The following is a 27760-nucleotide window of genomic DNA, read 5'->3' on the forward strand; positions in this document are numbered from 1 at the left end:
TACACACGTAAGTAATTCACAAAAGGGTTATTGTTTACAAACAATTTTCACGCACAAGTAATTCCTATCTATGGGGTTGCTAATTATTTAAATGATATTTACCAGATGATTAAAATTAATTTATTATTGAGAATTTAACTTACAAACAAATTCAATTTCATATAACCCTAAGTTTCTATTCACCTTATTAATTAATTTTTCACTAAGTTATCCTAAGGATAATTAAACTAAATTGATTATGTATATATGTAATTTGTTTTAATATCACATAAGGCCCAGACAATCACAACCTAATAAAGATTTCTAACATGCAAATTTATTTTACAATATTTTACACGCCAATATTAGTTTAATTTACAAATAAGATTAATTTTAATTTACAAAGTATTTATTTAAATTAATTACATGCAAAAGTCAGTTAAATTAAAAACAAAATTAATTTTAATTTACCAAATAAAAATTCTATTATTACTACAATTTCATGCCAATGGTTATTCTAGGAATTTAGGACTACTTACTTGTTAGTAATTGCAGTTGCCATTGGGGCAAGCTACCCTTAAAAAGGGGTCTTCTCTTCTAGTATGACAATGATATCCTTGGCTTACTCCTGTTTAGCTCCATATAAGCTCTACGCAAATGCCCTCTTTTGTACTTACCTTAGCTCCAAATAGTTGGACATGCGTAAAAATCATGAAAAAATTACAGAAGATAGCTAAGACATCATACAACATCATAAATTTTATAAACCAAACAAAACCCTAGGTGAATGGTCTACAAAAATCGTAACTTTTTCTAGTAATAGAATCATACTACTTTTTTGTAAAATTCATAACTCACCAACCATAACAGATGTGAATGCGAAACTAATTGGAAAAGATTCACAAGATTCCAAACTTAATTTTAGACACCAGATTTACAAAAAAATATTAAGAAACAAGGGAGACATGGGCTCCATAAATCGGGTATCCTGCAAATCAGATTTTACAGAAACCCTAATTTCAAACAGTCATAACTTACAAAATATTAAAGCTTTTTTAGTTATTCTTGAGCCTAAAATTAATATAATTTTGTGTAGAATATGAATATAATTTTTACAAATTTTTTACTGATTTAGAAAATAACGAAAAATAATAAAAATGTAAGAGACAGAGAATTGAACATGTGCAGAGTTGTATATCCTCTCAAATAAAACATGATTATATAAACTATATGAACATACAAAATAAATTAGAAAAAAAAAGGAACATAAAATTAAACATTACATGGCATAGATCTTGAAAAGAAAATAAAAGAACTAACCTTCAAGAAATATCGCAAGAAAGAAAGAACTCAAAGAAATTTTGACTATTTCTCTCTTTAAATTTTTTTCCTTTTTTTTTTTTGTCTTCTCCTCCTCCTCTTTTCTTTCCTTCTTCAGTAGGGTATTTATAGAGTTTTGGAAGAGAGGTATGATAGGGTTTGGAGTCCTATGATGATAGAGTTTAGATAATTTAAATAACTGGGATTGCAAAATTTGGGTGAGACTGAGATATGGGTGAGGTGTTCCAACCAATAGGAAGAGAGGGAAAGGGGGTGGCACCAATAGGGAGTGAGGAAGAGAGTGGGGCCAAAGGGTTTGAAGTACTAGTGTGACAAGGTTCAGATAACTTAAACAACTAAAATTGAGGAATTTGAGCGAGACTAGGATATGGATGAGGTATTTCAACCAATAGGAAGAGAAGAAAAAAGGGTAGCGTCAATAGGGAGTGAGGAAGAGAATGGGGTTAAGTGAGAGAGAGAGTTTGTATGGGAGAGGGAGAGAAAAAAAAAAGATTTTCTTATTTTAATTTTCAGAAAATAAATTAAACAGATTCTATTTTAAATTTCTAACTAGGCTTTCTCAGGCCCATGGGGCCCAATTAAACTTAATTAGGTCCATTTAAGAACTACCCTTATTAAATTTAAACAAAATAAAATTTTATTTAAATTAAATTAATTTCCCAAAAAAATATATTATTTTTTTTTAAGATCATGCTACGAAATTAATAATTCAATTCCATGCCTTTAATTATACATTACAGTCATAAAATTTTTCATCATCTGGTTTCCCACGACCTCAATGTACATACTCATCACAAAATAAGGGTCTACAGTTTGCCCCCCACTTTGGTGAAAGTTGAAATCAATGTGAAGGCATTGCTCAAGTTTCGACAAAGTGAAACTCAATCTTCTAATAACTATGAAACATTGGCTATAAGGATCTAATATATCTTGCTCAGTCAACATACTCTATGTTATGAGACTAGCTATGGCCTCATAACCGTGATAACTGTGTCATGTGAAAATTGAGTGCATCTTGCTCTGTCGATACACTCTGCGTCAACAGACTAGCTACGGTTTCATAATAGTGATAACTGTGTTATGTGAAAATATCCTAAACTGCTTACGTGTAACGCCCTCACTTTAAGTAGTCCGTACGTTCTACTGTTCCGATGAGTAAGGTTTGTCCGGATAGCTAGAATGTCTGGAATTGTATTTAGACCAGAGTGAGGAGTCATAAATAATTCAAATAAGTGTAAAAAAAATTAAGAAAAAATTTTAGAAATGAAATACAACAAAGTTAAATGAGCCGGTGCCCCGGTGATGGGTGACCCTAATGGGAAGTTGCTATCAAGACAGCTAGTAGCCCTAAACCCAAGGAAAACCCAATGAAATAATTTTTGAGACTCTAGAGAAGAGTCATTAAGGTTTCGATGGCATTAGAATGCCAAGAAAATGCTAAGAAAAATTTTTAAATCGGTACAAACAATTTTAGTCTGTTAAGCAAAATGAAGGGTATTTTGGTCATTTTGCCTTCATAAATAATTTTTTACCAACTTGTCCGGTTAAGTAAATAAATTATATGATATAAAATATGAATAAAAAGTGATAAAAATTAAATTGAAAATGAGTATAAAAGAAAATGAATAAAATGGGACTTATGACATCATTATAATGTCATTTAGAAAGCTCCATCCAATCATCATTTGATATGCATTTTAAAAGAATAAAAACTAAATAAATAAGGCTAAAACTTAAAAAGAAATCAGACCTTCTTCTTGTTTTTTGCAGCCACTCTTTCTCTTCACCATTAAAGAGCTTTCCTCTCTCTCTCTTACCAAACCTCACCTTTTCACCATAAAACCCTAACCTTTCTTCATTAAAATTTATCCTCACACCTTAGATCACCACTAGGCAGCAATTTGAAGGGGAAATTAAGAAGATTTAACAAATTTGGGATAGCTCAAGTTGAGGTTAGTGCCTATTTCTTCTCTTTTTCTTTAGATTTTGTGATAGTAACATTATTTACGTTAGGAAATTGAGAAAATTGAACAAATATGTGCATGTTTGGGCCTCTACAAATTTTGATAGCTTTATGGGGGGAAGTAGTTTTGATTATTTTGATGGATTAAAATGGATTAGAGGTGGTGTTTGAAGTGTTTATGTAGAGTGATAATGAATTAGTATATTTAATTGATATATGTGCATGAATGGACATTTGAGAATTATGGTTTGAGGCATGAAGTTAAGGTTTTGCTTATGTGTTAGTGAATGGAAGTCCTAATGGTCAATTAGTGACCATTTGGCTATATTTGATGAGGAATTGAAGTAATTTATGCTAATGGAATTGAGGTTAGGTATGCTGCCTTAGGTGACCTGCAGGGCTAGATGTTGGGGTGTCACATTTAGTGGTATCAGAGCCAGGTTTAGGCATTCCTAGGCATCGATAGATAGAATAAGATTGTGTGCATAACATGCATTGCATTCATATGAGTCGATGTGACACTAATGCAGATCTGTTTTCTCTGGTAAGGTGAAGAAATAAGGAGGCAGCAGCTCCTCGACTATTTGTCACACCCTACTCCTTAGTAAGATGTAACATGATCCCATAGTATATTTAATGAATTACCGTACTTTGCCTACTGGTAACCCATTAAATATACTACTAGGGATTTTAAGACACTTTTCTTACTTTTTAAAAGTGGTGAGCTTTTATAGCAGGTATTAAACACATTTGATTGAAGTTTAAAAACTAGTTAAAATTTTTGTCCATTTTTATTTTTACGCAAATTTTGAAAAATTTTCGGCAGAGTGCTGTCTATATTTGGAAAATACAGTTCTTCAAAACTTGTGAAAAACACTTCCAAATAGTTCATTTCATTTCTCAACCCCAACCGCCAATATATCCTCAAATCAATATAATTCAACCAAATTTCAACTCAAATTTCACAACTTAAAAATTTTTCAAAACAATTCGATAACTCATAAACATTACATTAAATTAAATTTACATGCACAAATCTTAATTTACAAAAGAAAAATAAAAAAATAATATTATTATAACTTAATGTACAACTGCTTAATTTTACATTAACACATATGACACTAAACTATTTACATCAAAACAAACTACAAGGGTATAACTAAATACCCGTACAAAAGCCTCCCTGTAGTCCCAACAATCAGTAGATTACTCTACTGCTTTTCGTTGTCTCTATCTGCGACAGCAAAGAAAGCTATCGTTGAGTATAAAAATACTTAGTAGTGCACAATAAAATATAAAATGCAAAATATAAAATATTTGTCATTAATTCACAGTTCAAATATTTCACAATCACATTTCGCAATTTTTCAAATCACATTTTAAATATTTCATAATTTTCAAAGCTTAATATATCACAATTTTGATCAAACAATTTAATAAACACAGTGTTGCCAATCACTACCACAACTTAGGCCATGACACAAAATTTCCAAACATGCGTGTTGTACACCACGACAAGGAAAACTCACCCACTAACCGAAATCAATGAGGGAGGTGGCTAGCTAGCTAATGAGTACTCATCCAAACTCACCTCAGACTGGCAAGCCAGAGAGGGGGGAATATAGTCAAACTCACCCCATAAATGGAGGAGGAATATAGTGATATTTCCATGCCAAGTGTGAATAAAAAACAATTTAAATCAAGTTATTCAAACATTTCATATAATTCACAAATCATATTTTATTCCAAACTCTTCATTTACAAAGTAGGCAACACACTATTTTCAAATAAGATTTTCAAAGCCATAACAATCAAAATTATTCACAACATTTATTTCAAGAATTGTCAAGTAGAAACAAAGAATTTTAAGTTTGTTGTGCACAAACCTGATGTGAGTCGCCTCTAGGGCTTGACTCAGTTTGCCCTATCCTTTTCCAGGTCTTTTTCAGCTGAAACACGCAATTTATAGTGTTTCAGTATCTTATCTCATAATAAATCTAATAATTAATTCATATATGCTTAATTCTAGCCCCAATATGCTTAAACTAATATTCTTGAAAACTTTCATTTTGGAGTTACTATTCATGACACTATTCAAGTCAATTTATTGACTTTCTAATGCTTAATAGGTATAGGAATTCTAATTTCACCCACATACCACATTTTAGTTACCTAAATTATTGGTTTTGGTTGTTTTCCTCAAACTTTAAGTCTCTTAGGTGAAATTCCAAAATTTCATATTTAGTGTCTTGTCTTACACTGTTCCATTGGTCAAGTTGCTGTGGTAATTTGGCTAAGTTTTCTTCATAAAAGTTGTTCCTTATTGTCTTAAATTTATTTCCCTTTTTGAATCACTCTATTTGGAGTTTTGTAGCCCTAGTTATGGCCATTTGAACATGGCTGGCCAGATTTGGTGTTACCTAGAATTCTGGGCAATTTCTTGGATTATGGCAATTTTTGCACACTGACTGCAGGTGAGTTTTTGGACAGGTTATGATCAAAATTTGGATTTTTTTTTCTTGATGAAAGTTGTAGGGCTATGTCTCAGCTTTCTATCGATATAAAATTCAAGTCATTTGGACCTTCCTAGACCAAGTTATGGTCATTTACGTAACTACTGTTCATTTAGTCATTTTTGTATAAGGCAGTGTGCCCAATTCCGGATTTGGCCTAATTGTTCACTAAGTTATGATCACTTTCTGGGCATGATTCCTAAATGAAAAGTGTGCCATTTTGTGTCTAGTTTCATTTCCAATTGGCATCACACCAATTGGATTGCTAATTTTTCAGTTTTGGTCCCTGAAAGGGACCTAGGTCAAGCTGCCTACAGATTAACCCTAACCAATCTGAATTAGAACTTGGTTCCAACAATTCATACACACCACAATTGGTTACAATTGACCATTTCTCAACTCAAATAAGGTCAACTACATCAATTGACCAATTCTCAAATTTATTTCTGTTATGGAAAGTCAATCATTATATTATTTCTGTGTATATTCTGTATTCTGTATTCCTATTTAGGATTTCTTATTTAGGATTTCTTCCTAATTGGTATAACACAATTATAGGAATCAATTGTATATAAATACCCATGTACAGATTAATTGAAATCAATGAGAATAATCTCTTTCTACATTTCTTTCTACATGGTATCAGAGCAGGCCATCTAGGGTGACTATTTGTTCTCACCACCCAGCTCAGGAGAGACCTTGGCCGCCGACCGGCCATTTCGATTCCGATCAACATTGCCAGCGTCGCCTCAATCCCCTCATTCCACCACTGGTGTCTGTTCGATCCAAGACACCATTAAAGGATTCTCGAGGTTTGGCTCTCGATCCTATTTCGTATTTACTTGATTTGTGATTTTGGATTATTTTGTTGTCACAAGACTTTGGATTAGCGTTTGGTTAGTTTTCTTTGTCTCAATAAATGGCGGACAATAAGAATGTTATTTCGATGTGATTCGATGATGACTAAGATCACGGAACACAAACTTAATGGTTCCAATTATATGGAGTGGAGTAAGACTGTAAGGGTCTAATTGAGTAGCATTCATAATGATGATCACCAAACTAAAGATCCACCATCGATGATACACAACAAACTTGGCTAAGGGAGGACGCTCGGTTGTTTTTGCGGCTTGAACTCGATTCACGGTGAGGTAATTAGTTTAATTAATCACGTGGAATTTGTTAAGGAATTGATGGATTACTTAGATTTTCAGTATTCGTAAAGGGAATATCTCCGTATTTATGATGTTTGTAAGGCATTCTACCGTCGAGAAAGAGAATAAGTCTCTCACGGCTTATTTTATTGATTTTAAACGGGTATATGAGGAACTTAATGTATTGTTGCCTTTTAGTTCTTATATGAAATTTCAGCAGGCCAAACTGGATCAACTGTATGTTATGAGTTTTCTTGCAGGCCTTCCTTCGAGTATGAGATCGCTAAATCTCGATTCTTTCCAGCTCGAGATTTCCTCTTTGCATGAAACATTCACACGGGTCCTTCGCAGAGAGTACCCAATCTTCACACTGCCAAGAGTGCTCTTATTAGCCGTAATCCAAATGGACAACAGGTAATAGAAGAGGAAGTAGAGGAGGAATTACAGCAAATGTATAATCGCAGAATGGAGAGGCTAGTTCTAATCAGACTCAAGAGGAGTCATTTGTTATTATTGTCATGAGCCCGCCATACAAAATATAATTGTCCGCAACTTCGTAAGAAAAATCAGATCACAGATGGCAAATATGGCAGCAGAGATTCTACGGTATCTTCCTCTCGAGAAAACTGCTTTGGTATCTGCAGAGGATTTTGCACGCTTTCCCAGATCGTGCATCTCTAAAGCCTACCGGTTCCTATCACCGTGATCGCCGAGTCGTAAATCCACTACATGCCTTGTGTCTTCCTCATCCAAATGGGTTATTGATTCGTGCAACAGATCACATGACGAGTAATTCTAGTCTTCTATTTGCTTTTGGTCTAATCCCACTTCCTCTCGTTACTTTAGTGATGGTTCTACTTCTTGTGTCATGGGTTAGGCTGCGAATCCGACCGTCACTTTCTTTGTCATAAGTTTTGTGTCTAACAAAGTTCTATTTTAATCTACTTTACATTAGTAAACTTACTCGTACCTTAAATTGTTCTATTTCCTTTTTTCGATCGGTGTTTGTTTCAGGATCTTACGACGGGCATTATTGGTAGAGGACGTGAGTCAGGTGGTCTCTACATTCTGGAAAATCATGTACCGCGGTCGCTTGTTTGCTCCAGTACAGTAACACCTCTTGAAGCTCATTGTAGATTGGGTCATCCTTCTTTGTCTACCATGAAGAAGTTGTGTCCTCAGTTTCAGTCTTTATCAGTACTAGAATGTGAGTCGTGTCAGTTTGCAAAACATCATCGTTTGCCTTCTGTGTCTAGAGTCAATAAACGGGCTTCATCCCCTTTTGAGTTAGTTCATTCTGATGTTTGGGGTCCTTGTTCTGTTACTTCTAAAACTGGATTTTGTTATTTTGTTACTTTTGTTGATGATTACTCTCGTGTTACCTGGTTATATTTAATGAAGAATCGTTCTGAGTTGTTTTCTATCTTTTGTGCCTTTTGTAATGAAATCAAAACTCAATTTAATATTTCTGTGCGCATATTAAGAAGTGACAATGCTAAAGAATATTTTTCAGCACAATTTCAGTCTTACATGACACAAAATGGCATTCTTCATCAGTCTTCCTGTGTGGATACCCCATCCCAAAATGGCGTGGCCGAAAGAAAAAATCGGCATCTTCTTGAGGTAACTCGTGCTCTTCTTTTTCAGATGAAAGTTCCTAAACACTTTTGGGCGGATGCAGTTTCTACGGCATGTTTTTTGATCAATCGTATGCCGTCTTCTGTCCTTAATGGGGATATTCCTTATACTGCTTTGTTCCCTACAAAATCTTTGTTTCCTGTTGAACCCCGTATTTTTGGTTGTACTTGTTTTGTACGTGATGTTCGTCATGAGTTACTAAATTGTATCCAAAGTCTATAAAATGTGTCTTCCTTGGGTACTCCAGATTCAAAAAGGGTACCGCTGCTTTCTCTCCTACTCTTAATCGTTATCTTGTTTCTCAGATGTCACATTTTTGAGTCCACTCCATTTTTTTCTCAATCATCTGTGTATGAGAGTCAGGGGGAGGAGGATGATATCTTAATATATACTGCCCAATCAATGTCTAGTCCTCTCTCACAGCCTGTTTCTTCTGTCTCTAGACCTACTCGGCCTCACATTGTTCATGTTTATTCCAGAGATTGAGATTACCGACTCGATCCTCCACCGCCTACTTTGTTGGGAGATCCTGCACTCATACCGATCATGATTACGATCTAGATTTACCCATTGCTCTTCGTAAAGGTAAACGTTCATGTACTTACCCTATCTCTTCTTTTGTTTCTTATAATCAATTGTCTTCTTGTTTTGGTGTTTTGTTACTTCTTTAGACTCGCTCCTATCCCTAATCATGTTGGTGAGGCAATTGTCTCATCCTCGGGCCGGTGTCTGCTATGAAAGAAGAAATGGAGGCTTTAGATGCTAATGGTAAATGGGAACTGTTGCCTTTGCCCACTGGTAAGAAAGCTATTGGTTGCAAATGGGTATTTACAGTAAAGGTAAATCCTGATGGTTCTGTGGCTAGGTTAAAAGCACGCCTTGTAGCAAAAGGATATGCTCAGACATATGGGGTTGATTACTCGACACTTTTTCTCCCGTAGCTAAACTTACTGCTCGCTTGTTTATCTCTTTAGCACTACATATGATTGGCCCTGCACCAATTGGATATCAAGAATGCTTTTCTTCATGGTGATCTTCGGAGGAGGTATATGGAGCAACCACCTGGGTTTGTTGCTCAGGGGGAGTTGGGTAAAGTTTGTAGGCTTCGGAAGTCTCTTTATGGCTTGAAACAAAGTCCTAGGGCCTGGTTTGGGAGATTCAGTGAAGCAGTACAGGAATTTGGTATGCAAAAGAGTAAGTGTGATCACTCAAGATTTTATAAGCAACTGAGGTCGGTCTAATTCTCCAGTAGTCTATGTGGATGACATTATCATCACCGGGAGTGACTCTGCAGTATTTCATCTCTTAAAACCTTCCTCCAAACCAGTTTGGACCAAAGACTTGGGATTATTAAAGTATTTTTGGGTATTGAAGTTATGAGAAGTAAGAAGGGTATTTTCTTGTCTCAAAGAAAGTATGTCATCGATCTATTGACAGAGACAGAAAATTATGTGCTAAGCCTTAGTGCACCAATGACTCCAAATTTACAAATCATAGCAGGGATAGTGAGTTGTTTGAAGATCCAGAGAGATACAGGAGATTGGTAGGAAAATTGAACTACCTTCTTGTCACTCGTCCCGACATTGCTTATGCCGTTAGTGTGGTAAGTCGGTTTATGTCTTCCCCAACGTTGCTCATTGGGAAGCCTTGGGACAAATCTTGTGCTATCTGAAGGAGCTCCGGGAAGAGGTTTGTTATATGGTAATCATGGGCATTTGAATGTTGAATGTTTTTCGATGCCGACTGGCTGGATCTAAGGTTGATAGGAGGTCAACTCTTGGATATTGCGTTTTTGTTGGAGGAAATTTGGTGTCTTGGAAAAGCAAGAAGCGAGTGTAGTTTCTCGATCTAGTCTTTGAATCCGAATACAGAGCCATGGCACAATCGGTATGTGAGGTAATGTGGATATTTCAAATACTAGATGAGACAGTTTTAAGACCCCCAACTGCGAAATTGTGGTGTGATAATCAAGTCGCTCTCCATATTGCTTCTAATCCGGTATTTCATGAGCGGACCAAACATATTGAGATTGATTGTCACTTTGTTCGTGAAAAGATTCAACAACAGATCATCTCAACAGACATATCAAACCGGAGAGCGATTAGGAGATATTTTCACAAAAGCTCTGAATGGAGCTAGGATTGACTACATTTGTAACAAGTTGGGCATGATTAACATCTATGCTCCAACTTGAGGGGGAGTGTTATGGAAAGTCAATCATTATATTATTTCTGTGTATATTCTGTATTCTGTATTCCTATTTAGGATTTCTTATTTAGGATTTCTTCCTAATTAGTATAACACAATTATAGGAATCAATTGTATATAAATACCCATGTACAGATTAATTGAAATCAATGAGAATCATCTCTTTCTACATTTCTTTCTACAATTTCCAATTTTTCACATGCTCAAAACCCTAAATTACATAAAGTTCAATCTAATGCATTTCAAAGTGTACATTCATGATCTATACATCTCATTCACCTCAAATAACCATTCAAACAACTCAAACTCATACATTTCAAACCCTAACCCTAACTGGAAAAAATTCATATTTGGTCCCTCAATAATTATTTTTGTTTGATTTTACACAATTTCTAAGTTAAGTGAGCTACATACACAACAAATAAACTAAGATTTTCAAATTCAATCACTTACCTAAATTAGAGCTTTTCCTAGTTCCCAAACCTTTGATTCCTTTCTTCTTTTTGCTCCAAGATTGCTTAACAAGGTCCAAAGATAAGATTTAATTAAGAAATCTATAAGTTTTGTGGCTGATTTTTGGGTTCACACAAGTTTGGAGTTGCGTTTTCATAGAGTTTTGAAAGAGAGAAGTGAGAGAGAAGAGGGCAGCCGAAACTCTTGGGAAGAAGATCTGATTTTTTATTTCTTTTTTTGTGTATTTTTAAGTCTATTTAACTTTATTTGACTTAGTAAAAAATTTTAGGAAAATTAAATTGAGTTTTGACATCATGATGATGTCATCCAATGAGGTAAGCATGATGTAATAAACTTTTTCTTTTTTCTTTTTTCTTTTGTATTTATTTTTTCATTAGTTCTTCAATTTAATTCTTGATTCCCAAAGATTCGTTTCTCCGATTTTATTAGATAGTTAGGTCAGGAGTCAACTCTAGGGGTGAATTGACCAAATTACCCTTTGCTGGTTTAATCCGGTTTGCAAATTATTTGATATTTCTCCCGGATCCCTGACAAAATTATTTGATCTGCTTAACAATTCTTTTTCATGATTTTCTCTTTTCCACTGTGTTCGCAATAGTCTTAAGGACCGCAATGCCACATTTTACGGCTCGAAATTTGAGTTTAAACTAACCTCGCAGTCATTCCCGAGAAGGTCACCCATCGCTGTGACTCCCGGCTCATTTAACTTCTTGTGTTCTATTTTTCTTATTTATACTTAACTATTTGGCAATTACTAATTATTTATGTTCAAGGCTTATCTAGGTTTCTTAGACATTGTTCTACTTCTCTTACTTGTCCGGACCAACACCGGTCACCGGAATAGTAAAATGTACAAGGCTATGCCAATAGGGGTGTCACACCTTACCCCTCCGTAAGGTATAACATGATCCCATAGTATGCCTAATGAATTACCAAACTTCGCCTACTGATAACTCATTAAATACACTATAAGAGATTTTAAACCTTTACTTATTTCTTTTTACAGTGGTGAGCACTTTTGACAGGTGTTAAATTTTTTCTTTTTTAACTGAAGTGAAACCAAATAAAAAAATATGAAGTATCAGTAATTTCTATAAAAATTTCGGCAGAATACCATCTATATTTTGAATAAAACAGTTCTTCAAAAACCTGTAAAAAGCACTTCCAATGTATTTATTCAATCCCAAACTCCAATATGGCTCAACACAAATCAATTTTCTCAACTTTTGTCAAACTCAATGCAACATCAATTTCCAGTAGTTCCAAAAGCTGAGATAAGAAAAATATATTACAACATTTTTATAGGCCAAAATAATTTATAACTTTAGTTTACAACTGCTCAAGAGTAAGTACACTATATATACATACAGTCACATACATTACAACAAAAACTACAAAAAAAGTGGTATACTTAATATACCTGGAAAAATCCCAAAAGTGTAGCACAATGTCTCAATGAATATCAATAAATCACACACATAGCTTAATCATGATTCCAAAGTCCAATTCGTCCTAAAAGCCAATGGCAAATGAGGAATAAAATAGCTAGCTAGCAATTATATGAGCACTCATCCTATTCATCCTCAACTGGCACACACCTCAACACTTCAGCCAGAGAGGGAATTCAAAGCCAATTTGTCTCACTAGACAAGCTAGCGAGCAATTCAATCAAATATACATGATAGCTGTGGTTTCAAACCATTTACAATATTTTTCAAGCAATAAGTGTCCATCAAATTCCATTCAAACAAATTTTCCACAATTTAAGCAATAACATACAAATTGTCATAATTTATTTCAATTGAAAATTCAAAAGAAATAACTGTTGTGCATAAACCTCTGATGAGTAGCCTCTTGGCCTTAACTCAGTGGTTCTTTTCCCTTCCTTCAGTCCTTGCTAACTGAAACACACAATTTAAAGTGTTTCAGTACTCAGTTAAATTATTTCTAACAATAAGGTCAATAATTAAATTTATTTAATACTATTGCTTTTATTAGTCAACCTATAATATTGACCTTTGATGCACTCCAGGGGAATAAATTTTAATATTACCAATATATCACATTTTATAGTCCTTTAGTGTTGGTATATGTTACCAATTTCATTTTCAAGTGTATTGCATTTTATTGCAATTTATCAGATTTTGGTATGCTGTTTTGACCTAGCCGGATGACCTAGTTCTCTCGGTTTTTGGATTCTTGTTAGAATTACAAACTTATAGGTCTATGTCTTATTGAACCTTTGCCACAAATTTTAGGACATTTGGGGTTTACTAGAGCAAGTTATGGTCATTTTACCAATGCTGGACAGGTTGCACTAAAATTGCAAACTTAGGTCATTTTTAGGTCATTTCCGATTCTGGCAGTTTTTATACTTGAATTTTTGCAAGCATTTTAACTTACTTATGGTCATTTTTGGGTTTTATGATCTCTACAAAAGATGTAGCCCTATGTCTAAGCTTTCCAACGGTATAAATTTCAGGTCATTTGGACCTATTTTGAGTGAGTTATGGCCAAAATACTGACTTCCGTTCAAATAGTCAATTTTCAAGTTTGCAATGTCACCAATCCGGATTTGGTCAATTTTCATGTCATCTTCTGGATAGAATTTAGGTAGGCTTCCAACATGAAAGTTGGCACATTGTGTGCCTAGTTTCACCTCCAATTGGCCTCACACCAATTGGACTCATACAATTCTATTTTTAGCCTAAAACACATACTGCCCTTAACTCATTTTTAAAGCATCAACCAATCACACATTCAACTAACTATAATTCACTTCCCAAACCTAATTATGCATTTGTATCATACCACAACCATTCATCACTTTACATTATAGTCACTTTAGGTAGAATATAACCAATTGGCAATGCACCATTTACACTTCCATTTCACAATATCCAATTCTAAACAATATATCCACATAACACTCCTAACCATTACATATAACTTCCATCATCAAATTACATATATATTCACTACTATATCATATACATATTCTGCCACTTTTAGTACCATAATTAAACAAACTTTTCATGAAATTAAACACTTTCAATCTTCACCATGAGGCTGCCCAAGTTACACATATACATCAAGCTTTCATTTTAACTTTTCAAATTTACAATTCAACTATATACATGGTAAATCACTCCTATACACATAAACACTTAATTCAACACCTCAAATCACCATTTACATGTAAAAACAAGCTAAACACTTTGATCTTCCGTGGCTGCCAAAATGGAACACCACCCTAAATCATCAAAACCTCAACATTTCTTCATAAATCAACTCACCACAACACCCGCACAAACTTTAACAAAGAAAGGATGAAGAAATGGTTATTTACTTCTTATGGACTTTCTCAAAACTCCACTAAATCTCTTCTTTCTTATTCCCTAAATGCTACCCAAGGTGTGGTGATCACTTTTAATGAAGAAACCTTAACAATTGGAAGGTTGGATCATGGATGCATGGAGGTCCTTCAAGTTTGGCCATGGAGGAACTTCTTAGGAGGTTTTCGGCTGGTTGTTCCAAAGGTTGAAGATGACAGATTTTCTATCCCAAATGTGCTATATTATATGTCCTCTAAATCCCCTTAGTGGAGCATTAACTTAGTTTTAAGCTTTAATAAATCAAAGTTTCACAATTTACACATTTTACCTCAATTCTTTTACTATTCCTATAATGTATCACAATTTTAATTTTCATGACATTTTCAAAGTTTAATATCATTTATTTTTAATGGACATTTAGGTCAAAAGGCAACGCGGGGTGTTAAATGACCATAATGCCCTTATTCGGTTTGTATTCCCGATTTTTTGGTAATACCAATTTTTATCTGTTTCTAGACTTTTCATTTTTCTTTATACTAATTAATCAATTTTTCTTTAATATTTCCAATGTCATTTATACTTCAATAGATATTTATTTAAGTCTTAAAAATATTTCCTAGGGTTCCCCGCAGTCTAGGGGTAGTCAACGGTCCACGCCGCAACTTCACGATGCGATCACCCATCGTTACAGTTTTTTGCTCGTTTGACTTTGTTACATTTCATTGTTCTTATTTTTTCTTTATTTTTCTTGTATTTTCCTCTATTGTATTTCATTATTTTATGTCTCCTCACTAATATTTAAGTGTAGTTTCAGGCATTCTAGCTATCTGGATAGACACTGGTCACCGAAACTGTTGAACGCACTACAGAATATAGGGGTGTTACAATTCTCCCCCCTTTAAAATAAATTTCATCTTGAAATTTTACCTAGTTTTAGTCTCTGAATAGCTGTGGGTGCTGTCTCCTCATGTCCTCTTAAAGTTCCCAAGTAGCTTCCTAGATTGAATGATGGTTCCACAGCACTTTAACCAGGGGTATCTATTTATTGCTCAGCTGCTTCACCTCATATGCCAGAATCTCTATAGGTTCTTCTTCATATGAGAGGTCTGGATTTACCTCAATCTCTTCAATTGATAGAATATGAGATGGGCCAAATCTGTATCTCCTTAACATGGACACATGGAAGACACTGTGTATCCTTTCTAGCTCTGGAGGTAATGCCAACCGATATGCCAAAGGACCCACTCTTTCCAGAACCTCATATAGTCCAATGAAATGAGGACTCAGTTTTCCCTTTCTGCCAAATCTCATAATCCTCTTGCAAGGAGAAACTTTGAGGAATACCTTATCACCCACTGCATATTCAATATCTCTTCTCTTCAGATCAATATAGGACTTCTGACGGTCTGATCTAGCCTTGAGTCGATCTCTGATCAATCTGATCATTTCCTCTATCTGCTGAACAATTTCTGGGCCAATCATCTTTCTTTCACCTGCTTCATCCCAACATAGGGGAGTTCTGCACTTTCTGCCATACAAAGCTTCATATGGAGGCATCCCAATGCTTGATTGGTAGCTGTTGTTATAAGCAAACTCAATCAAAGGTAAGTGTCTATCCCAACTACCTTCAAACTCAATCACACAAGCTCGTAGCATATCCTCCAAGATCTGAATTACCCTTCAACTGATCAAACAGATCATCAATGCGAGGTAATGGATATCTGTTCTTTATTGTCATCTTATTCAACTATCGGTAGTCAATACATAAGCGGAGAGTGCCATCTTTCCTCTTAACAAACAATGCTGGCGCTCTCCAAGGTGACACACTAGGGCGGATGAAGCCCTTTTAAAGTAGTTCTTGCAATTGTACCTTCAACTCCTTCAATTCTGCTGGTGCCATTCTATATGGTGTTATGGAGATTGGATCCACACTAGGCATAACATTAATCTCAAATTACACTTCTCTTTCTGGAGGTAATCCTGGCAATTCATCAGGAAACACATCTGGAAAGTCATATACTGTAGGGATGTCCCTAAATGCTGGACTCCCCACTTGGGTGTCTACCACATGTGCCAAGTATGCTTCACACCCCTTTCTGATCATTTTTCTAGCTAGTGCAGCTGAAATGATGTTTGATGGCAATAGCTGCCTCTCCCCGTGTATTACCACATCACTGCACTGAGGTGAAGGAATGAAAGCGTGAAAAACACAAGTTTATACCATTAAATTCAAAAATTTTCACCTATGGTCACAAGCATCATGCAAGATTTATTTTTAACTATTTGATTTCAATGATAAACAACATATTAAAACTCTTTTAATATGTTTTTGGATATGTATTTGCTATTTAAGATTTTAAAATTAATCAGATTAATTTTAAAACCCTAGATTAAATCAAGAATAATTACACTAACCTCGTAATGCACTGCAGCGTATTTACGCCGTTGAGATTCATCTTCAGGACACCAAATGTTGTCCCTCTAGCTTGTCCACACCAAGAACACCTATGGCAGCCCTTGAACAGCTTCTAAAGCTTTTTCTATTAATTAGAAATTCAAGTTCTACCTTTTAAGAGGTTAGAGATGTAAACAGGATACTAGAAACAATTTCTAGTATTTTTAATTCAAGAGATTGATGGCTAATCTCTTTGAATTGACGAGAGATGAAGAGGAAGAGAGGGAGAGCTTCAAAATGGCGTGAAAAAGGAGTGTGGCTGCTGGTTGTCTTTTATTTTCTCATAACAACACTTATATAGCTAGGTTAACACATTAAACCCTTACCACATGTCACCCTTTGATTAGCTCTAGGTTTAAGTGACCCAATCACATTGTGCCAAGTGTCAAACCTACATTTAATCTTAATTTTAATCATCTTACATGATTAAAAGACATTTGGCAAGCTTATGTGTAATTCCATGTGTCACCATCTCATGGTGCCACGTGTCACACTGCGAAATGACCAAAATACCCCTGTGTCTTAATTTTGAGTTCTTAACCCAAAATAATTATTTCTCTTCTTCTAATCAATTTATATCAAATATAAATTAATTAATTAATCTCTATTAATTAATTTCTCATTAATTAAATTCATATTTAAACACTTTAAATATAAATTTAACTTATACTATACATCCAATAATCTAGATTTAGTTTCAAGTCATGCTAGGGACTTTGCAATCTAATTGCAAACCAAACCTATTTAATTAATCAATTAAACTCTTTAATTAATTAATTAAATCATATTTAATTAGGTGACTACTTGTGTATGTGTGTGACTTACTAGGCTCATCACTATTTGGCAATGAGACATGATATCAACTCTTAATATCATCAGAACTCTTTCTTACCATAAATAATTTTTCTAAATCATTTTATGCACCTCATAGACCATGGTTAACACCTAGCATAGCATGCCATGGACACCCAATTAGTAATAAGGTTTACCTTAAATGAACCTATAATCATATGTTACCATGCACTAGAATCTCTCTGTTACAAAATCCCAACTCAAGCTGGAGTCATGGTTTATGTCAAACTCCATTTGCTATGAATATTATGTTCTCTTTTAATTCCAGTTCTTGATTAAAAAGATTTTCTCATCAGAAACTCTTTTTTGAATAAATCTATCTGTCCTAGCCAGGAACTTAAAACATCAAGAACAATTAAATGAACATAGGATTTTATCTCTATTTACTTAGAGGAACAGATTCCATCTTGATGATATCATACTCTCTGAAGGGCATTTCAATGAGATCAAACAGAAAAGTATGTCCTTGGATCACCAAAGGATAATCCCTATACATTCTATTGACCCTGACCTCTTATCCTAGCAGACTTGTTACTAGCACCTCAAAGTCCATTTTTGTACACGGAACAACAATGCAATCAATGATGCTAGCACTCACATAGGAGTGGGTAGAACCTGGATCAAATAACACAAACACATCTTGATTAAAAGTTGAGAAGGTACCAGCCACAATATCAGATGTCTCAGCCTATTCCCTCTGTCTCATTGTGTAGACTCTGGCTGAAGCACTGCCTTGCTCTGACTGATTTACTGTGCCTTGGCTGCCTGATGGACTACCTCTACCCCTACCTCTACCTCTGCTAGGTGGTTGTAAACCTCTAGTGGCAGGATTCTGAACTGACCCTTCTGCAGTAGTAGGAGGTGGCCCAACTCTACGAGCATTGGTGCAGTCTTTAGCAAAGTGTCCTGTACCCCCATCATTATAACAGGCTCCTATGGCCTTGTAGCATATCCCACCATGATTTCTTCCACAAGTTTCACATTGACAAGGAGGGTGGGAACTTCTGGTAGTCTACTGACCAGATAGAGGAGGTTTCTATGTAACACCCCAAAGTTCGGTAGTGCGTTCTACTGCTCCGGTGACCAGTGTTGTCCGGACAGCTAGGATGCCTAGAACTACACTTTGACATGAGGGAGGAGACATAAAATAATGAAATACAAGAAAAGAAAATACAAGAAAAACAAAGAAAAAATAATAGCAAAGAAATGTGATCAAGTTAAGCGAGCCGGGAAACCTAGCGATGGGTGACCGCACCGGGAAGTCACGGCGTGGACCGTTGACTAACCCTGGAATGCGGGGAACCCTGGAAAACATTTTTAGGACTTAAATAGACCCTTATTGAAGAATAAATATCATTAGAAAGATCAAAGAAAAATTAAATAATTAGTACAAAGAAAAGTGAGAAATCGAAAAACAGACAAAACCCGGTGTTACCGAAAAATCGGGAACGTAACCCGAACAGGGGCATTATGGTCATTTGACACCCCGAATTGTCTTTTGACCTAAATTTCCATTAAAAGTAAATAATTTTACACTTAGAAAATGAAATGAAAAATTAAAAGAGGGGTACCTAAAACAAATAGCCAAAAGTGGGGTGAAAAATGTGTAAATAACACATTTAAGCTTATTTTATGATTTAATTTAAATGAGTGGACCACTAAGGAATAAAATAAACACAAAGGGGCAGGTGTACATCAAATAAACAATCTGCAAAACTCATCTTCTCCATTTCCTCATCCATGCCGAATTGAGAGAAAGAGGAAGCCACCATTGACGTTTCATGCAAGCTCTCTTAACTCTCCATTTTCAACTCCAATCTCTTAGGTTCCTTCATGAAACTTTGTCTACTCATCACAAGGAAGAGTTTGATACTAAATTTGAGAAGTTTAAGCAAGGTTTAACAAGCTCCAAACATAAGGTAAGTTCATATTTTTGAAGATAGCTTTGTTAAGTTTTGTGTACATGTTATGGGTGTTGGGTTTGTGAAGAAAATTTTTGAGTTTGAAGAGTTATTGTTGTGTTCATTTTGGACAGCCATGGAGTCATGTATTTGATGAAGTATTTGTACATATAATTGATGAGAATGATGTTGATCATGATGATTTAATAACCTAGTGAATTACTTCACATGTATAAGGTGATTTTTGCACTTGGAATGAGATTTAATGAATTGTAGGAAACTTGGTGTTGAAGGACAATTTTCAGCAGCTTGGGGACACTTGAATAAATGTATGTATTCATGGAAATGTTGGCAGAATGTTGACATAGAAGGAGTGATGGATATGTGTATGAAATTAATTTGTAAAGTGTATGTGAGAATTAGTGATGTTTAGGTGTGTATGTGATTGTATTTAGACTTTGTAAATGTGAACTTTAATTGGTGTATTGAAGATAATTGTAATCTGCCCAAAGTGAGGATAATGTAAAGTGGGATGTGGTTTTGGTAATGTACCAAAACAGATTTGGTAGGGAAGTAAACATATTGCAAGGTAAATGTGTGTGATTGATGTGTGTTAAGCAAAGTAACCAAGGGCAGTGTACATTTTAGCCAATAAGTTTAAATGTGTAACCTCAATTGGTATGAGACCAATTGGAGGTAAAACTAGGCACAAAATGTGCCAACTTTCATTGAGAAAACATACCAAAATTCTGCTTGCAAGGTGACCTAAGAAAATGACCAATTCGGATTAGGTACAATTAGGACCTGAAAAATGACCAATTGGATAGCAGTGAGTTTTTAGGCCATAACTCACTCAAAACAGGTCCAATTGACCTGAAATTTTAACCATGAATAGTTAAGATCCATACCTACAAGTCTTATGAAGACACCAAAACCCAGAAATGACCAGAAGCAAGTCAAAAAGCTTGCACAAGTTCGGGTCCAAAAACTGGCCGAACCAAAGTTGACCAAATTGACCTAAAATTGACCTAATTTGATACCAATTGACCAGCAATAGTATAATGACCATAACTTGGTCTACTTAACTCGGATTGACCTAAAATTTTCACCGCGGTCCATAAGACATAGATCTACAAGTTTGTAGTTTTGACCAAAACTCGAAAACCGAGGGAACTAGATCGTCCGGCTAGGTCAAACTAGTATCCCGAAATCCAGCAATTTGCAATAAAATGCAAGAAAACGCAATATACATAGAATTGAGTTTGGTAACACGTACCAAACCTAAAACCCTATCGAATGTGACATATTATTGACACTAAGACCTAATTTACCTAAAACACATCGATGGTCGGTATATTAGGTGATTAAGCAAATAAAAGTATTCAGTGAATTGTTTATCGAACATTATCGTTAGAGGCAAATTAATTTAGCACTGAAACACTTCAAATTGTGTTTCTCAGTTAACAAGGACTCAGCAAAAGGGAAAGAAATACTGAGTCAAGACCAGGAGACAAATATCAGAGGTTTGTGCACAACAACTATTTCTTTTGAATTATTTTCAATTGAAATAAATATTGAATATTTGTATATTATTGTTTTAAATTGTGGAAATGTATTTGAATGAATATTTATTGCTTGAAAAGCATTGTAAATGATTTGATACTGTGAGAAATTGTTTGAATGACATTGATGGATACTTATTGATTTAAAAGCATTGGAAATGGTTTGAAACCACAGCTATCATGTATATTGATTGTATTCCTCATTAACTTGTCTAGTGGGACGAATTGAATTCCCTCTCTGGCTAAAGTGTTGAGGTGTGTGCCTGTTGAGGACGAATTGGATGAGTACTCATATTTTTGCTAGCTAGCTATGTTATTCCTCATTAGTCATCGACTTTTGGGACGAATTGAATACCTCATTAGCCATTGGCTTTTGGGACGAATTGAACTATGGATCATGATTAAGCTGTGTGTGATTTATTGATATGCATTGTGAGATTGTGAAATGGATTTAAACTCTCATTGACATATACTATCTTTTGAATTCAAACATGATCTAACTTATGAAAATTATTGTGATATTGACAAATGGAGTTTAAATTCTTGTTGACAATTACTGTCTTGAATTTAACTTTGATTTTAAGTATCCATTATTTACATGACTTATGAATTGTGATTTAAATTGTATTTGGTTAATGTTGTGCACCACTGAGACATTGTCTCAGCGATAGCTTTTTATTGCTGTCGCAGGTAGAGAGACCGACAGGGCAGCAGACTAGGCTGCATATACCTCCAGCAAGAGATTTTTGGGTATAGTGAGTATACCACATTTGGCATTTTGTAATGTAATGTATGACACTGTATGTACATTTTGTTTTTGGTTTTGAGCAGTTGTAAATTCAAATTGTACCTTGAAGTTGTAAATTAATTATGAGTTATTTGACTTGTGAAAATTGTATTATATTTCCTTATCTCAGACTTTGAAAAATTTCTATGGAATTGAGTTGATAAATTGTTGTGTTGAGAAATGTATTGGAGTTGATATTTTGAAAATTATTGAAGTGTCTTTTACTGTGTTTTCTGAAGAACTGTTTTATCCAAAATACAGATGGCACTCTGCCAAAATTTTTACAGAAATCCAAATAAACTAAATGAGTTAGTTATTTCACTCAGTTCACCAAAGTCTTTAACACCTGTAAATAGTGCTCACCACTGTAAAAGAAGTAAGAAAAGTTTTTAAAATCCCTTGTAGTGTATTTAATGGGTTATCAGTAGACGGAGTTGGTAATTCATTAGGTATACTACGGGATCATGTTATGCCTTACAGAGGGGTAGGGTGTGACATGTTTTAGTGGTATCAGAGCAAAGTTTTTAAATTCAGTTTTCACCTGTTATTTGAATATTCTTTCTTCATAGTACAACTGCTCAATATCATTGTTTGATACATACAGTACATTACATTATAAATATGCACTAACGGGAGGAAATCTCCTTGTGTTAATTGTTCGGGAGGTCTATGATCCTCGAATTGACTATGTAAGAGGGTGATCATTCAGTCGATCAATCGATAGAGGCTGAGGTACAAGTTGAGGCCCCAGCTCCATAAAGTGTCGAAGGCCTGACTGTACCATTTTTACCGGTACAAATTACTGTACAAATGGCCCAGCAAATGGCCACTTTCTTTCAACAAATGGCTGATACTCTATCAGCTCAAGCTCAAGTACAAGCCCAACCCCCACAAAGGGAAACATGAAATAGAGAAGAGAGAGAAACCTATGGGTCAGAGCTTAAGCAGTAATTTGAGAAAGAGAAAAGAATTTGAGGAGCCCCGAGCTCAGGGATATAACAGAGGTGGATCATCAAGACAGAGACCACCAAGGTCCAGTCGTCGAACAACTAGACGTTCTTACCCTTCCTGCCAATGTGAAACTTATGGTAGAAATCATGGTGGGATATGCTATAAGGCTATTGGAGCCTGTTATAACTGTGGAGGCACAGGACACTTTGCCAAGGACTGCACCAGTAGTCGTAGAATTGGACCACCTCCTACTATCGCGGAAGGGCCGATTGAGCCACACACTAGAAATTCACAACCACCTAGCAGAGGTAGAGGCAGGGGTAGAGGTAACCCAGCAGGCAGCCAAGGCACAGTAAAACAATCAGAGCAAGATAGTGCTCCAGTCAGAGTCTATGCCATGAGACAGAGGGAAGAGGCAGAGACATCTGATGTTGTGGCTGGTACCTTCTCAACTTTTAACCAAAATGTGTTTGTGTTATTTGATCCGGGTTCTACCCATTCTTATGTGAGTACTAGTATCATTGATTGCATTGCTGTTCCATGTACAAAAATGGACTTTGAGGTGCTAGTAACGAGTCCACTAGGACAGAAGTCGTGGTTAATAGAATGTATAGAGATTGTCCTTTGGTGATCCAAGGACACACTTTCTGTCTGATTTCATTGAAATGCCCTTCAGAGATTATGATATCATCTTGGGCATGGATTGGTTAGCTAGGCATCATGCCATGATTGATTGTAGGTCAAGATACCACTTTTGGCCTTCCTCGATGCTGATGTGGTAATACAAGGAGAGGCGATTATTGCCATCAAACATCATTTCGCTGCACTAGCCGTAAAAATGATCGTAAAGGGGTGTGAAGCCTACTTGGCACATGTGGTAGACACCCAAGTGGGGAGTCCAAAGATTGAAGGACATCCCTACAGATATTACTTTCGGATGTGTTTCTGATGAATTGCCGGATTACCTCCGGAAAGAGAAGTGCGATTTGAAATTAATGTTATGCTCGTGTGGATCCAATCTCCATAACGCCATACGTAATGGCGCCACAGAGTTGAAGGAGTTGAAGATACAATTGCAAGAACTACTTGAAAAGGGCTTCATCCGCCTAGTGTGTCACCTTGGGGAGCACGGTGTTGTTTGTTAAGAAGAAGGATGGTACTCTCCGCTATGCATTGACTACTGGCATTGAATAAGGTGACAATAAAGAACAGATATCCATTGCCTCGCATTGATGATCCGCTTGATCGATTAAAGGGTGCATTGTATTCTCCAAAATTGATTTGCGATCTGTTATTATCGATTGAAGGTGCAAGAGCAGAGTATTCCAAAATCGCTTTGAACTCGATATGGCCACTATGAGTTTCTAGTAATGCCATTCGGATTAACAAATGCTCCAGCTGCTTTTATGGATCTGATGAACACTATCTTCAGACCATATCTTGGTCAATTTGTGGTGGTGTTTATTGATGACATTTTGATATATTCAAGGAATGCAGAGGAGCATGACAGACATCCATGGATTGTGCTGCAGACTTTAAGGGAGAAACAACTATATGCCAAATTGTCGAAATGTGAATTTTGGCTGAAAGAAATCTCCTTTTGGGACATGTTGTGTCAGTGAAGGGATCAAGGTAGACTCAAAGAAGGTAGAAGCTATCCTTAATTGGAAGCCGCCAGAACATCACGTAAATTCGCAGCTCGGGTCTAGCTGGATATTACCGTCGGTTTGTGAAGGGGTTTTCTATGTTATCTTCTCCACCGACCAAACCGCCGGAAAGATGAAAATTTCGGTGATGATAAATGTCACAGAGTTTTGATGAGTTGAAGAGGTGTTTAATCAAGCTCAGTTCTCACTTTACCTACTCCGTAAAGAATACACGATTTATAGTGATGCTTCTCACAATGGGTTAGGCGTGTATCGATGCAAGATCGGAATGTCATTGCTTATGCATCACGCCAGCTGAAACCGCATGAGAGGAACTACCCAACACATGATCTGGAGTTAGCAGCTATTGTTTTTGCTCTGAAGATCTGGAGACACTATTTGTATGGGGAGAAATGCTACATTTACACAGATCACAAGAGCTTGAAGTACTTAGGCACCCAGAAGGAATTGAATTTGAGGCAGAGGAGATGGTTAGAACTCATCAAAGATTATGATTGCTTAATAGACTATCAGCCAGGGAAAGCAAATGTGGTGGCTGACGCCTTAAGTAGCAAGACTATAGCAAATCTCAGAGTTTCTCCTATGTCCATGGTATGTGAATTGAAAGCACAGCATGCCAGTTTAGAGATTGATGATGAGGGACAGACAGTAGTTGCTTGGCATGTACAGCCAGTGTTGATTGATCAGATCAAAATGGCTGCTCAGAGTGATGAAAAGTATCAGAAGCTACTGAAAGAAGTCCAGCAGGGCAAGAAACCTGAATTCTCTGTGAGAGAGGATGGTTTATTGCTACATCAGGGCAGAATGTGCGTTCCTAGTGATGTGGAATTGAGACAAATCATTATGAAGGAAGCACATGAGTCTCCATTTGCTATGCACCCTGGTGGAACTAAAATGTACAGAGGGCTGAAAGAGCATTACTGGTGGATGGGCATGAAAAGAGATATAGCTGAATTCGTTTCCAAATGCCTAACTTGTCAGCAAGTAAAGGCAGAACATCAAGTTCCAGCTGGTTTGTTACATCCTTTGTCAGTACCAGAGTGGAAATGGGAACGAATAACTATGGATTTTGTTACAGGACTTCCAAGGACACAGAGTAGTCATGATGCAGTATGGGTTATAGTTGACAGATTGACCAAGTCTGCTCACTTTTTGCCAGTTCGGATGGATTATAGCCTGGAAAGATTGGCCAGATTGTACATATATGAGATTGTAAAATTGCATGGAGTGCCAGTATCACTTGTGTCTGACAGAGATCCTAGGTTCACTTCTAGATTCTGGGGGAGTCTTCAGAGAGCCCTAGGAACGAGATGGAACTTCAAAGACAAAGATTCCACCCATGCATGATGGCGACCCGAGAGGGTTATTCAGATATTGGAGGATATGCTACGGGCTTGTGTGATTGAATTTGTAGGTAGTTGGGATACACACTTGCCTTTGATTGAGTTTGCTTATAACAACAGCTACCAATCAAGCATAGGGATGCCTCCATATGAAGCTTTGTATGGCAGAAAGTGCAGAACTCCCTATGTTGGGATGAGGTAGGTGAAAGGAAGATGATTGGGCTGTAAATTGTTCAGCAGACAGAGGAAAAGATCATATTGATTAGAGATAGACTCAAGGCTACATCAGACCGTCAGAAGTCCTATGTTGATATGAAAAGAAGAGATATTGAGTACGCAGTGGGTGATAAGGTATTCCTCAAAGTTTCTCCTTGGAAGAGGATTATGAGATTTGGCAGAAAGGGGAAACTGAGTCCTCGTTTCATCGGACCATATGAAGTTACGGAAAGAGTGGGTCCTTTGGCATATCGGTTGGCATTACCTCCAGAGCTAGCAAGGATACAGTGTCTTCCATGTGTCCATGTTAAGGAGGTACAGATCGACCCATCTCATGTACTATCGATTGAAGAGATTGAAGTAAATCCAGACCTCTCATATGAGGAAGAACCCATAAAAATTACGGCTTATGAGGTGAAGCGGTGAGAAACAAACAGATACACCTGGTTAAAGTGCTGTGGAACCATCATTCAGGCCAGGAAGCTACTTGGGAACGTGAAGAGGATATGAGGAGACAGCACCCACAGCTGTTCAGAGACTAATGCCAAGTAAAATTTCGAGACGAAATTTATTTAAGGGGGGGAGAATTGTAACACCCCAAAGTTCGGTAGTGCGTTCTACTGCTCCGGTGACCAGTGTTGTCCGGACAGCTAGGATGCCTAGAACTACACTTTGACATGAGGGAGGAGACATAAAATAATGAAATACAAGAAAAGAAAATACAAGAAAAACAAAGGAAAAATAATAGCAAAGAAATGTGATCAAGTTAAGCGAGCCGGGAAACCTAGCGATGGGTGATCAGACTTTGGAAAGTCACGGCGTGGACCGTTGACTAACCCCGATCTGGGAACCACGGAAAACATTTTTTGGACTTAAATAGACCCTTATTGAAGAATAAATATCATTAGGAAGATCAAAGAAAAATTAAATAATTAGTACAAAGAAAAGTGAGAAATCGAAAAACAGACAAAACCTGTTACCAGAAAAATCGAACGAATCTAACAGGGGGCATTATGGTCATTTGACACCCGAATTGTCTTTTGACCTAAATGTCCATTAAAAATAAATAATATTACACTTAGAAAATGAAATGAAAAATTAAAAGAGGGGTACCTAATACAAATAGCCAAAAGTGGGGTGAAAAATGTGTAAATAACACGTTTAAGCTTATTTTATGATTTAATTTAAATGAGTGGACCACTAAGGAGTAAAATAAACACAAAGGGGCAGGTGTACATCAAATAAACAATCTGCAAAACTCATCTTCTCCATTTCCTCATCCATGCCGAATTGAGAGAAAGTGGAAGCCACCATTGACGTTTCATGCAAGCTCTCTTAACTCTCCATTTTCAACTCCAATCTCTTAGGTTCCTTCATGAAACTTTGTCTACTCATCACAAGGAAGAGTTTGATACTAAATT

This window comes from Hevea brasiliensis, chromosome 13 (genome assembly GCF_030052815.1).
Source record: "Hevea brasiliensis isolate MT/VB/25A 57/8 chromosome 13, ASM3005281v1, whole genome shotgun sequence".
NCBI lineage: Eukaryota > Viridiplantae > Streptophyta > Magnoliopsida > Malpighiales > Euphorbiaceae > Hevea > Hevea brasiliensis.